The 15,126-nt window shown below is 37.2% G+C and overlaps 1 protein-coding gene and 1 long non-coding RNA gene across 16 annotated transcripts in view; one reads left to right on the top strand and one right to left on the bottom strand.

Moving 5' to 3' along the window:
* CRPPA (CDP-L-ribitol pyrophosphorylase A) overlaps window positions 1-15,126 on the top strand; it is a 456,527-nt gene that overhangs the window by 420,861 nt on the left and 20,540 nt on the right. For 8 of the 14 annotated variants that reach the window (XR_009494189.1, XR_009494188.1, XR_009494185.1 and 5 more), the window contains 4 exons: window positions 614-3,099; window positions 3,343-7,499; window positions 7,734-7,881; window positions 14,612-14,670. The gene's annotated coding sequence lies outside the window, so the exon portion shown is untranslated. Of the gene's footprint in view, window positions 1-613; window positions 3,100-3,342; window positions 7,500-7,733; window positions 7,882-14,611; window positions 14,671-15,031; window positions 15,067-15,126 lie in introns of all 14 variants that reach the window. The other 6 variants (XR_009494184.1, XR_009494182.1, XR_009494181.1 and 3 more) reach the window with 6 other exon arrangements.
* LOC101907713 (uncharacterized) overlaps window positions 6,279-15,126 on the bottom strand; it is a 185,608-nt gene continuing 176,760 nt past the window's right edge. The window contains exons 3-5 of one of the 2 annotated variants that reach the window (XR_001498956.3): window positions 14,405-14,557; window positions 7,720-7,868; window positions 6,279-6,971 (exon numbers count right to left, since the gene is read on the bottom strand). This is a non-coding gene — a long non-coding RNA (uncharacterized lncRNA). The remainder of the gene's footprint in view (window positions 6,972-7,719; window positions 7,869-14,404; window positions 14,558-15,126) is intronic. The other variant, XR_009494190.1, reaches the window with a different exon arrangement.

Below are 15,126 nucleotides of genomic sequence, written 5' to 3'. Positions count from 1 at the left end.
GTGTCCGACTCTTTGCAACCCCATGAATCGCAGCACGCCAGGACTCCCTGTCCATCACCAACTCCCGGAGTTCACTCAGACTCACGTCCATCAAATCGGTGATGCCATCCAGCCATCTCATCCTCTGTCATCCCCTTCTCCTCCTGCCCCCAAATGGTAATCAATTAAAAATATTTTTACTTGGGCCCTTGACTAAGACAGTCTTGTGGAGCCTAGATGCTGTAGCCAAGAAGAAAAAACAAACCATCCAAAGCATCTCAGGTGCTTGGTCATTATGGACTTGTTTCTTCACATGGAAGATGAGACCCTCAAAGCAACAATGCCAAGTAATGGAATAGAGCCAAGACTTCTTAAGTGAAATAATATAATTTTGAGGGGGAAATGATGGCAACTACGCATAGGTTTTTAGTAAGCATTTTAACTAGGAAAGCATGGGGAAATCTCTTAAAACCTCATTTTCTTTTTTTTTTTTTCTTAAGCATTTGACCACATACTTTTAACTGTATGACATTGAAGATTACATAAGCTTAATTTTAGGCAATGCTGTAGCTTCAGTTTATAAGGAATTCAGATGATAGTCTGTTTCTCTTTTTTCTTTATTTTTTCTTTGAAGAAAGGAAAGAAGGATCATTTAAAGCAAAAAATGGCTTCCATTTATCTCTTACACGACATGAATAAAACAGACGTACCAGGTAGGTCCTCAGGTAAGTGGTTCTGTGGTATATTTTTTAAGTGTTTTCCATATCACACCTACCAGTATCCCTCTTAGAATTATGCTTTAGACATTACTTGGGTTGCAAAAAACACTAATATACTTTTAAGAATCCCTCAAGTTCTTCCTTTCTTGATTTCCACTTTTCCCACTCCTCTGCTATTAAAGCTATTTGAAGAGGTCTCAGTGAATAACCATTGCCATCTTCATATATTTTTGGCAGCCCACAAAATTTAAAACTCTCTTAAGCTCACACCAAAAAGTTAGGTCTTACTCATTTTGTGGCACTGAAAAATGATTACTAACATGATAAATAAAAAAACATAGTAACTTAAAGAGTTTTTGAGGGGGAATTTTCTTTATCTCTCAAGTTTTTTCCTGATAAAATAAGAACAATGCTCAAAAGAAAAAATATTGTGGTTTCATTAGAATTATGTTCCTTGAAATGTGCAATAATATTCTCATGGTCAAGTGTTTATTTCATGACAAAAATGAGGAATGTTAGTGCATTACTCTGCATTGTAAAGTGTGACAAGTTCAGAGTAAGCTAACTGGAAGCTGGGAAACCAAGGATGGACAGATCCTCGGATAGATTTTTATATTGGTGAAGAATTGCATTTGGCTTCTAGTGACAGACCTGTGTGATTTAAATATATGTGGTTATACATTTGTAAATCAAAGTATAGAGCTAGGCAGTCACTGAGTTCAGTAGCACATGAGTGTCAGGGATTCTGGGATAAATTTCTTAGCCTTCTACTCAGTCCCCACATGGCTGCTAGACCTCAGGACCATACCAGCAGTTTTTGAAAAAGAAGAAAAGGAGGGGTTTTTGTCAGCTTAATACACTTTTCCAGAGGTCTCATCCAACTGTTTATTACATCTTCCTTATGAGATATGCTTACATCTTACTGTCTTCCCTATGAGCAATCAAGACTGTAAGAGACAGTCTCTCCCACATCTCCCTCCTAGATTCTGGTGGATTTCTAGGAGTTTTAATGTTCGTTCTTTATAGATGCCTCACCCTAGTCTCAGCCTTCATCTGTACATGGTGTCCTGCTTTTATCTTCACATACTGTTTGACTCCATGCAAATTTCTTATTTTATGAGAACACCATTCATATTGGATTAGGGCCCTAATGACTTCATCTTAACTTAATTACATCTTCAAAGACCCTTCCCAAATGAGACCATACTGGGAGTTAGAACCTCAACATATACTTTTGAGGGAACATAATTCAATATGTAACAGTTGGTGTGCAAATTGCTTAATCAGAAAAATGAAACTTCAGCCTCCACATTGAAACAACCTTTTTTTTCCCTCCATTTTATGAAGAAATGATATACTATAGGGATATTTAAGCATTTTAAGTGCCAACTAAGTAGCATACATTGGAAATACGGCTTTTAGTACATTATTATGAAAATATACTGTAAGTCTAGATTACAGGTGGGTTGCTCCTGACTCTGAAGATACAGATTTACTTCATGTTATAACTGTACGATTAACCAGTGTTGACTATAACAGCTCACTTTTCTCAAAATAACACTTTTTTGAAATTTTTTTCATTTCCAAATATACTGAAAACTATATACTAAATCAATAGTACATTTCCAGAGACAGACAGAGTTGCCACTTAGTTAACACAATCATTTCTAATATCTTTTGCAACAAATTCAAATTGAGCATCATGTTTGGATGAAACAAAACGTTGTTGTGTGTTAGTATGCCAGGTGAGAAGATGCAGCATCCTTTGAATCTTTAGTCTCTTCTGTACATGTTCCCATGTGTCTCCACATGTTCCACTGTTTTTAGGTTTAGCCTTTATTTTTGTCACAGTCTTAAGAAAAAGAAATCCTTTTCCAGGATTTAATTGTGCCACCAAAAAGACAAGGTCAAGGTTTGAACTCTGGTGCCTGTGAATAGGAGTTTATTTTGAAGTAGGGTCTTTGTAGATGTAATCAACTCATGATAAGATCATAATGGAGGGTGGATGCTCATCAAATGATAGATGTCTTCCTAAGAAGAGGGGAATTTGGACACAGAGGGAGAAGACCATGGGAAGACATAGACAGAGAATAAAATGATGCATCTACAAGCCAAGGAATGCCAAGGATTACAGGGAATCTCCAGAAGCTCAGAGAGAGGCCTGGGACAGATTCTCCCCTGGAGACTCCAGAAAGCTTGCCAAGACTTTTGGACTTAATTTTAGACCTTTGGCTTACAGAACTATGAGAGAATTAATGTCTGTTGTTTCAAACCACCCAGCTTGTGCTCGTTTCTTATGGCAGTCCTAGGAAACTAATATGTCCAGTATATCCAACTGTGATGTCAAATTCCTGTCTGAAGATAAGCACCAACTGCCATCCTTGAAGCTCCGCCTGCCTTAGTGAGTAAAGTAAACTTCATGACAATTTGTGTTCAGACTTTGTTTTACTTTCACACTGCGGTTTGTGTTTATTCACACTGTTTATATAAACTTGTTTTCATTGTTCACTTGAGATATATATATATATATATATATATTCCAGTCTATAAAATTTTTTTGAGTATTTTGGATTGGGATGATATACCTTGTAATTTCTTTAAAATTAAGGAACTTTGCTTTCAATTTATGACTTTTCACTTTTAGGACAAGGTTTTGAGGAACAAAATTAAAATCATTAAATGAGCCATAGAGTTTACTATTAATGTATGATTCTGATGATCACAACCTGAATAAAGAAAAAAGATATTTCTAGCAAGAATAAGGTAAGTGGTCATGTTGGTTTCCTGGGAAAATAATAATGTATTCTTGGAAGCACCACTAATTATTCATAAATTTTAAAAATACCTGTATAAAGAGCAAGGAAGCACATGAATTTGTCAGGGAAAGAAAAGAGCAAAGCAGGAAATGAGGAAGATGTGACTTATGGAAAAGCAGCAGTAAGAAGAGGCATGAAAATGAAGTGAAAGTCGCTCAGTCATGTCTGACTGTTTGCGACCCTATGGACTATACAGTCCAGTGAACTGTCCAGGCCAGAATACTGGAGTGGGTAGCCTTTCCCTTCTCAACCCAGGGACAGAACCCAGGTCTCCTACATTGCAGGCAGATTCTTTACCAGCTGAGCCACAAGAGAAGAGGAGGCAGAGTGAGAAGTAACTGAGGAAAGTGTATTTTTACCATCATTCTTGCTCTCTGACAACTTTAGTTTTCAGCTCTGTTTATCAGATTGTTGTATAATTTATCAAATTTATTTTTTAGGCTTTCATATTTCATAATTTGTTGTTTAAAAAATACTTGCTAATCCCCTCACATCTTTCAGTTGTTTGTCCAGATATCATCTTGTCAGGCAGTCCACTGACTGCTCACATTCTGTGACCTGACAGCCCTCCCCGGTCCCTGTACTTCAGAGCTCTCTAGTCCTGTTCCACCTATTTATCTTATCATCATGCTTATCGCCTTCTAGGAAGATTTGTAGTTTACTTATTGTTTTTACTTCAGTCTGCCTCCACCTCCTTCTCCTAAAACAGAAGCTCCTTGAATTCACATATCTTAGTCACTGATGAATCCCAAAAACCTAAGGCTGTCTGCTGTATAACAGATGCCCAATGGTTACTTCATTTTTTAAAATGAGTAAGTATATTTTCTTTAAAATTAATAACCTGAACCTGTTGTGGCACTTACAGGACTATGTTTTACTCGGTATGTATGTGTGTGTGTGTATTTGTGTGTATGTGTATGTGAGTAATGAGTAAAACACACACACACACACACACACACACACACATATATATATATATATATATATATATGAAATGAATAAAAAAGTGAAAGTGTTAGTTACTCAGTTGTGTCCAACTCTGTGACCCTACCTGACCTACCTGCCCATAGGATTCTCCAGGCAAGAATACTGGAGTGGGTTGCCATTCCCTTTTCCAGGGGATCTTCCCAACCCAGGGATAGAACCCAGGTCTGCTTCATTGCAGGCAGATTCTGCAATTATATATATATATATACACACATATATATATATACACACACATATATATATATACACACATACACACACACACATATATTTGCATATTGGACTGGGAGTTTGGTGGCGTGTGTATTCTCATTTTATCAGTTGACATGGAATTATATGTGTTTACGGAGGAGTTGTTGCTTGAGCTGATGCTTGCCTTCTGAAATGTCTCTATAACATAGTTTAGTAAAATGTTAACAAATCCCAATGAAACACATCTGCTCTACTGTTGTCGCCAACTCCGGGTCTCTTCAAACTTTTAAAACTGTCATAGACTACTGGAAACATGACTGCATTTGAAATTAGTTCAATAAAACAGTAGTTGCAGATGCATCATTAAGGGTTTAAAACCAAATTTTCGGCCAAAGGGAATGGCTTGTAAATGTCTGGCCATGACTCCAGTGGTGTAGAAGGAAGTTTTCTGGCAATGAGGGAAGTGGGGCTCCCTGCTCGCTGACACATAAATGACTAAATTCGAGAGTTTTCTTCATGTGTCTGCTCACCAATGGATGTGTAACTGGATGCTAGTATTGCAGTGCACTTGTAGGTTAAAATCCAGGAGGTGATGAAAGACAATCTACGGTAATAGAATTGGAGGAACTCGGGGGATTGGATCAACCAGGTACAGTCTTACTGCTCCCTCTTTTTCACTTTATATAAGCATTTTTTCCCTACAATCTAGAAAGTACAGTGCGAGTGCTTTCCAATGTAATTGATGGCCCCGTCTGGCATAAGTGATTCCACATGGTGGCTGATGAACGACTCTTGGGTTAGCCCCTCCTCTTGTTCAAGAAACAGACAAATTAGCAGACTTTTCTCTCTTCTCCATAGAACTATCATTCGCACATCAGTTTATCTATCTTAGATGAAATTTTAAATATTTTATAAGCTGGTGAACCCTCTTGTTCTTGGTTTTGGGGGAAAGTGGAGTCTCATAAATAGAATTGTCTTACCTTCTCGGTCATGGGGTTGATGGATGGTCGGAGGGAAAGCAGCATCCCGGGTTTTTCAGAGGCATGTCTCTGCTTAGATCAGATTATATGGTGACTTGCAGTGTAACTATGCTAGTATCTCTTTACACAAGAAAAATTTCTTTTAAATAACAGGATCAATTTGGGGTTGCTCAAGGGAGTTAGTAGAAAGGCTTAGAACATGGCAGTAGTAATATATACTCACAAGGTCAAAAATTCTCAGCTTGAGAATGGTTCAGTGTGCTCATTCATCACTTTCCACTTTTGCTCATGTACAAGACACCCAACCAGGTGTAAATTAAAACTACTGTACTAGCATGATCAGGCTTTAAAAAAAAGTATCAAATCCCAATTTACTGCTGTCAATTCACATATAATCTTTATGTTGTAGATATTTCTGATTGTGTTGTTCCCAAAACTCAAGGACAGAAACAAACTGAATGATAAGCAGGGTCAATCTTGCATATATATAACAAATATCACCTAAAAATTATAATGTACTATATATATAATTACCTAGTTAATTTTATATACAAACACTGATTAAAATAATCAGAATTTACCAAGAATCTGACAAAGACAACTGAGAAGAAACAAAGTTAAAGGTTTCTTTAATCTACTGGGTAGGCGAGATTGGAGAGATGGCTTTTACAACATTTTTAGGAAAATTCACAGCTGAGGATTCATAGCTGTGATGCTCAGATGAGGACAGCTGATACTCACGCATGTTACTGAAGCCAAGTGGTGGGAGGATATACCGCATCCAAGCTGTTTCCATGAGTGCACAGGCTCTGGCTTGTTTTCTCAAGACTGGAGAAGACATCACACATTCTTTTGGAAGTTGAGTCCAAACCAAAACTCCACTAGATCTCCTGTCCTGCCTGTGTGGTCTGGGTGACCCACTTTAGCTTGACAGAGCTCTGGGAAATTTGATATGTCTACATCCAGTTTAAAGGTTACTCCTGGGTGGTCTTTAGCAGTTAATAGAATTTGATTCTGGGGCCATCATGTGAGATTCAGAGAAGTCCAAGAATCTGGGCCTGGACAAGATCCAGTCTGTTAAGAATGGTGATTACTCCTGAGCATTTCAATATATAAATTGGCAGAACTAGAGCTGTTCTGGGAGAATGTACAGATAACACCAGACACACCTCACCAGCCGTCTGCAGCCATCTTGCTTAGCATCTTCCAAGGCAGAACTCAAGACACCATGTTTTCAGATTGAGCAATAATTATGCATTGAGGAAGCTGTTCAGAACTTTCCAGGAATGGCCTTATGGCTAGAAAAGACACAAAGATATTTGCCTTAATCTATTTAGATTCAATGACTTCTCTAAATAATATAAATTTTTTTATTAAGTGTAATTGCTTTACAATGTTATGTTATGTTTCTGCTGTACAGTGAAGCAAATCAGTTCTATGTATATCCACACACCCTCCCTCTTGAGCCTGCCTCCCACCCCAACCTCCATCCCACCTTACCCCCATCCCTTCCCTCTAGGTCATCCCAGAACACCAAGCTGTGAATACAAGCAGCTTCCCATGAGCTGTCTATTTTACACATGGTAGTGTATATATGTCAATTCTTAATTACATGTATATTAATAAAAGAATGGAGATGTGGCAAATCTAGAAATCATTTATATTTTACTATTAAAAAATAATGGGTTGTGGAAAGAGCATGTGCTTTGGAGACACCCAGGCCTGAATTTGAATACTCACTCCCCATTTACAGGCTGAGAGACTTGGGGCATTATCCCAAGAGCAGAAAATATCAAGGATTATTCAAAAAGTGTTCAGATATATTTGTAAGTGTCAGTCTTTTAAGGAAACCAACAATGTTCCAATCGTAAAAACCTGCTTAAAATCGCATGCTGCCTCTGGTATCTGTCTGCATGGCAATCATCAGCATGTAACATAAATGTATATTTTACACATGTACCTTGCTTGCTCCCTGTCTCCCCTTCCACTTTATCCCTAAAAGTAAAACTTCATTGTTTCAGGAATTTATTGTCCGATGTTGTTTACCATTGTATCCTTAGGAACTGCAATAGAGACTGGCGCATAGCATCAACTGAAGTATTCTGATGGTGGCAAAAGTGACCAAGGCCTGACCGTCCTTTCTGCAATGGTGGTCTGGGAGTCAGTGCTTCAGGCCCACTTAGAGCTCTCCTGCCCTGCAACAATTTGGTAAGTACCAATTCATCTTTTGCTGTTTAAAATTGCTTAAGTTAGGTTGATTTTTCTGAGATTGGACCATGGTTATAATTTAGTAAAGTGATTATTCAGAAATAGCAGTTCTGTGAAATTCTGAGTATAAAGGCAGAAGGGTGGGGATTACTTTGTTCTTCATTTCAGATCTAAAGAGAACATTGAGAATCTTATGTAACTCTGTGGCAGATTGGGGGAGACACAAGAGCCTAGGCTCTGACTTCAGTTTGTTAAATATAAAGGTCACAAATGAGTAAGTAGCTGGCAGCTGACAGACAAGCCAAGGAGAGGGGTTGTTGTTTAGTTGCTAAGTTATGTCTGATTCTTTGTGACCCCATGGACTGTAGCCCGCCAGGCTCTTTTCTCCATGGGATTCTCCAGGCATGAATACTGGAATGGGTTGCTATTTCCTTCTCCAGGGGCTTTTCCCCACCCAGGGATCAAACCTGCGTCTTCTGCACTGGAAGGTGGAGTCTTTACCACCGAGCCACTAGGGAAACCTAAGGAGAGGGGGAGGCAGGGATTCTTGTGCTTAGAAGTTCTCAGAGTAAAGACACCTGAATGATTCAACCCATACCATACATGGGCCATGCCTGAGAAAGAGCCTACATGAGATCATCTGTAGGTTCAGGGCTCTCTGAAGGGGAAATGTGATCTCAAGGGAGATTTACTGAAGAGGCCCAGACCCTGAAGCATTCTCAGTGACTATAGAAGGAGTATTAACCAGCCAAATTGGTAATCAACCCTCCTCTTCCATAGAGATGGAGATTTCTGAAGAACCTAAGAAATAGTCTGAGAGTTAGCTCTGTGTCTGCAGCATACAGGGATTACCATACCAGCTCCTAGTCACACAAAAACTGTCTCGTTCTCTTTGCTCCCTTCCTCTTCTGATGGCTGCCAACAAATAGTTGCCTCACCCATTTACTAAATACAGTTTGTGCCTCATCTCTTCCACGTAATAGGCCCCCGCATAACAGGGGTACTCAGCTTTTATTACTGAATGGAAATAGACTTTCTGATGGAGCTATATGTGAAGACTGAAGGTAACCAGAGAATTTGTTATTTATAGTGACAAATGTTTTGTAATAGCATACCATTATAACTATTTGGAGTTAAGAGATCCCTTTTCTACAATTATTGAACTATACTGACAGTCAAGTGAGATTTGAGAAGCAAGAAAAAGAAGCCTGATTAAGGGAATAGAAAGGAACAAAATATGCAAGAATGGGAGTGACATATGAGACATAATTAGAGGTGTGATTAAAATAGTCATAAAACAATAAAAAAGTATGTGTGAAGACATTCCTTTGCAACAGATCTGAAAACCTTAGACATAGGTGACATATATGCTTTTCTAAAAATTTAAATTTCTAAAATCATCGTAAAAATTTTTTGAAAATAATCAAAAAAGTTATTGAGAAGGTTAAAAATCTGCCATTAATAAAAGCCACTAAGACCACAGATTTTCACAGCTGGATTACATCAAATCTTCATAAAAAACAGATAATTCCTATGTTATTTAAGTTACTACAATCCACTGGAAAAAATTCTTAATATGAAACCTTATGAAGTTAGCATATAAAAACAAAAATGTAGCCTGAACTCCTATATAAATACAGATACAGAGATCTTTGTAAAATAAGAGATAGTTGTAATATCCCAAAGTCCATCAGTATAATGACTTACCTCAATCTATTTAAAAGTCATATGGTAATACCAGTACATTATGAAAGAATTATATGAATTAATAGGAATAAAGTATGACAAAATAATAAACCTAAAATTAATCATTAAGTTAGAAAATTCTCATTGAAGTTAATATGAAAAATTAGATGTAAATTTCTACTGCTGCTATTGCTTTGGAATGCTAAGTAAAAAATATTAGTATAAATATTAGAAAATAGATTTTTTTCTAATGACAATATTAATCTAGAAATTCAGATTCTAGTTAAAATCAGAACCAATGAAAAATAATGGATAAGAGAATTTAAGATAAAAACAAAATAAATATGTTAAGACCAAAAGGTTTTGTTTATATTATCTGTAAGCAATGGCAATGAAAATGGAAAGATATTCATTTATAATAAAGAGTATAATATTTTCATAGATAACTTTAAAAAAATAAAGGACATATATTTTTAAAAATCTATGAATCTTACTCATAGACTACTAAAAGACATAAAACAATATTTAAACTATGGAAAAATATACTGTGATTTTGGATGGGAAGAATATAGTAAAAATGCCAATTCTTCAAAATTATTCAATAAATTTGAGGCACTAATAAATAGAACTTCATCAAGGTTGTTTTTAGAACTGGATACAATGATATAAAACTTCACTTGGAAGAATATAAGTCTGAAACAGCCAAGGAAAGTTAGATATAGAGTCAGAAGGTGTGAAATATGCTTTATACATCAGACTATAAAGTCGCTATAATAATATCAATATGGTATTAGCCATATGGATCCATAAAAAAATAGAGAATCTAGAAAATAAATGTGTGTATATGAAACTTTCAAAAATGGTCACATTAGCTACTCTTTGGGAAAAGAAAGACTTATTTATTAAATAGAGATGACAATTAGCTGTTTAACCAGAGGGAACTAAGTTGGGTCCACTCATGTGGAAGAATTAATATAGTAAAAATGCCAATGGTCCCTATTATGTGTTGTTCAATGCTGTAGCCACCAGGCACAGATGTTATTTACATTTAAATGGAAATTAATCTAAATTAAATTAAAATTGATGTTTCTCAGCAGCTTCAGTCATATTTTTTAAAGTGGGGCTAGTGTTTGTTTATTGCGGAGAAGGCAATGGCTACCCACTCCAGTACTCTTGCCTGGAAAATCCCATGGACGGAGGGGCCTGGTGGGCTGCAGTCCATGGGGTCGCTAGGAGTCGGACATGACTGAGCGACTTCATTTTATTTTTTTACTTTCATGCATTGGAGAAGGAAATGACAACCCACTCCAGTGTTCTTGCCTGAAGAATCCCAGGGACGGGGGAGCCCGGTGGGCTGCCGTCTGTGGGGTTGCACAGAGTCGGACACGACTGAAGCAACTTAGCAGCAGCAGCAGCAGTGTTTATTGAGTAGTGTAGATTATAGAAGGTTTCTATCTTTGTAAAATATTTTGTGGATAGCAGAGATTTCTCTCTTTTTCCATATAATACTTCAGTTCAGTTGCTCAGTCGTGTCCGACTATTTGTGATCCCATGGACTGCAGTACGCCAGGCCTCCCTGTCCGTGACCAACTCCTGGAGTTCACTCAGACTCATGTCCATTGAGTCGGTGATGCCATCCAACTGTCTTATCCTCTGTTGTCCCCTTCTTCTCCTGCCTTCAATCTTTCCCAGCATCAGGGTCTTTTCAAATGAGTCAGCTCTTCAAATCAGGTGGCCAGAGTACTGGAGTTTCAGCTTCAGCATCAGTCCTTCTAATGAATATTCAGGACTGATTTCCTCTAGGATAGACTGGTTTGATCTCCTTGCAGTCCAAGGGACTCTCAAGAGTCTTCTCCAACACCACAGTTCAAAAGCATCAATTCTTCAGCTCAGCTTTCTTTATAGTCTGTCACATCCATACATGACTACTAGAAAAACCAAAGCCTTGACTAGATAGACCTTTGTTGGCAAAATAATGTCTCTGCTTCTTAATATGCTGTCTAGGTTGGTTATAACATTTCTTCTGAGGAGCAAGGGTCTTTTAATTTCATGGCTGCAGTCACCATCTGCAGTGATTTTGGAGCCCCCCAAAAATAGTCTCTCACTGTTTCCCCATCTATTTGCCATGAAGTGATGGGACCAGATGCCATAATCTTAGTTTTCTGAATGTTGAGTTTTAAGCCAACTTTTTCACTCTCCTCTTTCACTTTCATCAAGAGGCTCTTTAGTTCCTCTTCACTTTCTGCCATAAGGATGTTGTCATCTGCATATCTGATGTTATTAATATTTCTCCCAGCAATCTTGATTCCAGCTTGTGCTTCATCCAGTCCAGCATTTCTCATGATGTACTCTGCATATAAATAAAATAAGCAGGGTGACAATATACAGCCTTGATGTACTCCTTTTCTTATTTGGAACCAGTCTGTTGTTCCATGTCCAGTTCTAACTGTTGCTTCCTGACCTGCATATAGGTTTCTCAAGAGGCAGGTCAGATGGCCTGGTATTCCCATATCTTTAAGAATTTCCAGTTCGTTGTCATCCACACAGTATATTATTTATAAATTGGGCTTCCCTGGTAATTCAGCAGGAGACATGGGTTCAATCTCTGGATGGGGAAGATCCCCTGGAGAAGGAAATGGCAAGCCACTCCAGTATTCTTGCCTGGAGAATTCCATGGACAGTGGAGCCTGGTAGGGTCACAAAGAGTCGAACATGACTTAGCCACTAAACAACAATTGTTTATAAATATTCACAAACAAAAAATGAATATAAATATATGTGTACATGTACATTTAGTAGTTCCCTATTGATTTAAAATTTAAAAAATAGAAGAAAATCATAAAGGCTACTTATATAGGGATTAAGGGGAAATTGTATAACATTACATAAGCCCAGAAAAAATAAATTAAGATACATTTGACATTAAAATTATAACTTTTGTATACACACTGATATCAGTATCAGTTAGGGTTCTTGGTTGGAAACAACATGTTCAGAAAATCAATTTTGTAGGAAAAGTGCCCAAACTCTACCGAGGAACTACTTTTGAGAAGATACCTCTGCTGCCTCTGTAGGACACTGAAGCCACGGTTCACTGTCTTACTTTCATCATTTCCACCTTGGAGTTATGTGCAGGTGAATTTGATAGGAGCATGTTCTTGTACCCTAGTTGCAAGGGAACCTGTGAAAGTGAGTTTCTGCTTTCTAGTTGAGGAGACGGAACTCATGAGTAGAAAGTTATTCACATACAGAAAGAATGTTCAGTAGATCTTAGAACAGACACAGACATGACAAACGTTCACTATACTAACAAAGTCAGCAGACAGATAATAAGAATTACGGGGAAAAAAACAAGGTTGCAAGACAATGATGATGAGTGTTTAATGTCTATAATATAGGAGGAATCCTTACAAATTGTAAAGAAAAGGACAAGCTACTCAATAGAAAATTACATCAAAGATATGAATAGGGAATTCACAAATGAGTAAACTCAAATTTCCTGTACTTAAAATAACAATGTAATATGTATCATTTTACCATCACCAACTGACAAAATTTTTAAATTTCAGTAAATCTATTGCTGGTCAGTATAAAGGAAATGATACATTCTTTGCTACTGGAATGATAAATTATCCCCATCTTTTTGGAGAACAATTTTTAACAATGCCTCTAAAAATGTACATAACCACAACCTAGAAGCAACCACATTCTTCAGAAGTAAAAACACCACGGTATAAAAATATACATATGAGAATATTCACTGTCTTTTTCTTTTTTTTTTTTTACGAGGCAAAAATCAGAAAGAATGAATGGCCTTCAACTGAGAAAAAAATATGATACAGTCACACTATGGGCTATTGAGAAGCAATTAGAAACCATGAGTAAGACCTATGCCATTTGTCTTGAGGTAATTATGACAACAAGTCGTTGAGTGAGAAAAGCAAGATGCAGAAAAGCAACCAGAACACAACACTACAGCGACCAGAACAACACACAACACACACTATAAAAAATGGCAGGCACTGAACTTTTAAAAAGAATCCTCATGGGGGAGGGTGAATTGATGAAGGTGAAGAAAGGAAACAGAGAAGTAGCAAAGCAAACAAACAGCGACAAACCTTGCAGATTAAAAACATAGCCAAAAATCTCATTTACTTAACTCTCTCTACCTGAGTTATGTATATACTTGCTTAACTGTTTCTTAAAACAGTTAAGTGTTGGTCTCTAGACTTTAGAAATGTCTAAAATATATTCTTAGGTGAAAAATTATTCCAGAGTAATATGTAGAGAAGGAGTCCATTTAAAAAAAAAAAAAGGTGTGTGTGTTTTTATGTGTTTTTACCAAAAAGATTATGCATACCTGTTTATTAATTCTGGTTTCATTAGAAAGGGTAGATTTGCCAAGCAAAGGATGGTTACTTATTAACTAATCCAGTTAATTTCAAAATTTACAATGCATTAAAAAACGAAAATTTAAGAATATGTTAACATTCTAGAATATACTATAAAGGGAATAAGCTGTATTATGATTCAGGGAATAATTGGAGACCACTGATCGAGAGGGGGGCCTTTGGGAGAGCCTCTCTGAGGACAGTGTCTGAGCTGAAACCTGAAGGATAACAATAAGCTTTATTGTGGAGAACTGGACAAAGAATTTTCTGAGCCCAGAGGCCTGATAGTTCATCTGAAGGGCAAAAAGGAAGCCAGCCACCTGCTGTGTCGAGACAAGTGGATGGGTTTGTGTGGATTAAGGTCTGAGAGACAGGGACTTGTAGACTACCACTAGTAATAGTCTGGGTTAAACCACTGCTGGTAGCGAATAGACTAAAGTACTTACAATGTAAAACCTTTACAACAGCTTCAAATTGCAGAGACTCCAGCCCTTGATCACTAGACTCAACTCAGTTCAGGTGAGTGTGAACTTGGATGGTGCATCTCACATTGCAGATTGCTTCCAACCATAGGCAGTAGGACCTTGTCTCAGTCCATGCTGAAATAGAATAGAAACAAAAGCATAAACTAAAACAAACTCTCCTCCCCATAGGTTGATAGAGAAGCGCTGTTATAAGCCCTGGAAGATGTTTGGTTGCTATTCTCAAAGAGGTAGGAAACAATTTAAACATTTTAAAAAGAAATGAGTCTTTGTATATATTTTACAGAAGAATTCTCTAGTTCAAAACTAGAATTATCCCAGCTTTCATGGTTAAAGTTTTAAATATCTGTATGAAATGTTAAATATCTGTATGTTTTTGTTGTTGTTCAGTCGCTAAGTCCTGACTAACTCTTTGTGACCCCATGGGCTGCGGCACACCAGACCTCCCTGTCAATATCTGTATAAAATTTTTAGCACAATGTGAGGTGGTTTTATTCCTCCTAGTTGTTACTCTACAATTACATTTAGCTTCTCAGATGCTGGCATGAAAAAGTTTTAAGATGCTTTCAGCCAATGTTTACGGTTTTCCAGGGGAAGATGCTGGAGGAAAAAAGGAGGCAAAGAAGGTAAAATACTTAAAAGGGAATTATTTCAACTAGGAAACATGGATTAAAAGCCTGGTTAAA

The sequence above is a fragment of the Bos taurus genome, chromosome 4, assembly GCF_002263795.3.
Source record: "Bos taurus isolate L1 Dominette 01449 registration number 42190680 breed Hereford chromosome 4, ARS-UCD2.0, whole genome shotgun sequence".
Taxonomy (NCBI): Eukaryota; Metazoa; Chordata; class Mammalia; order Artiodactyla; family Bovidae; genus Bos; species Bos taurus.
The sequence above is the reverse complement of the archived record's forward strand: the minus strand, read 5'-3'. Positions and strand labels throughout refer to the sequence as shown.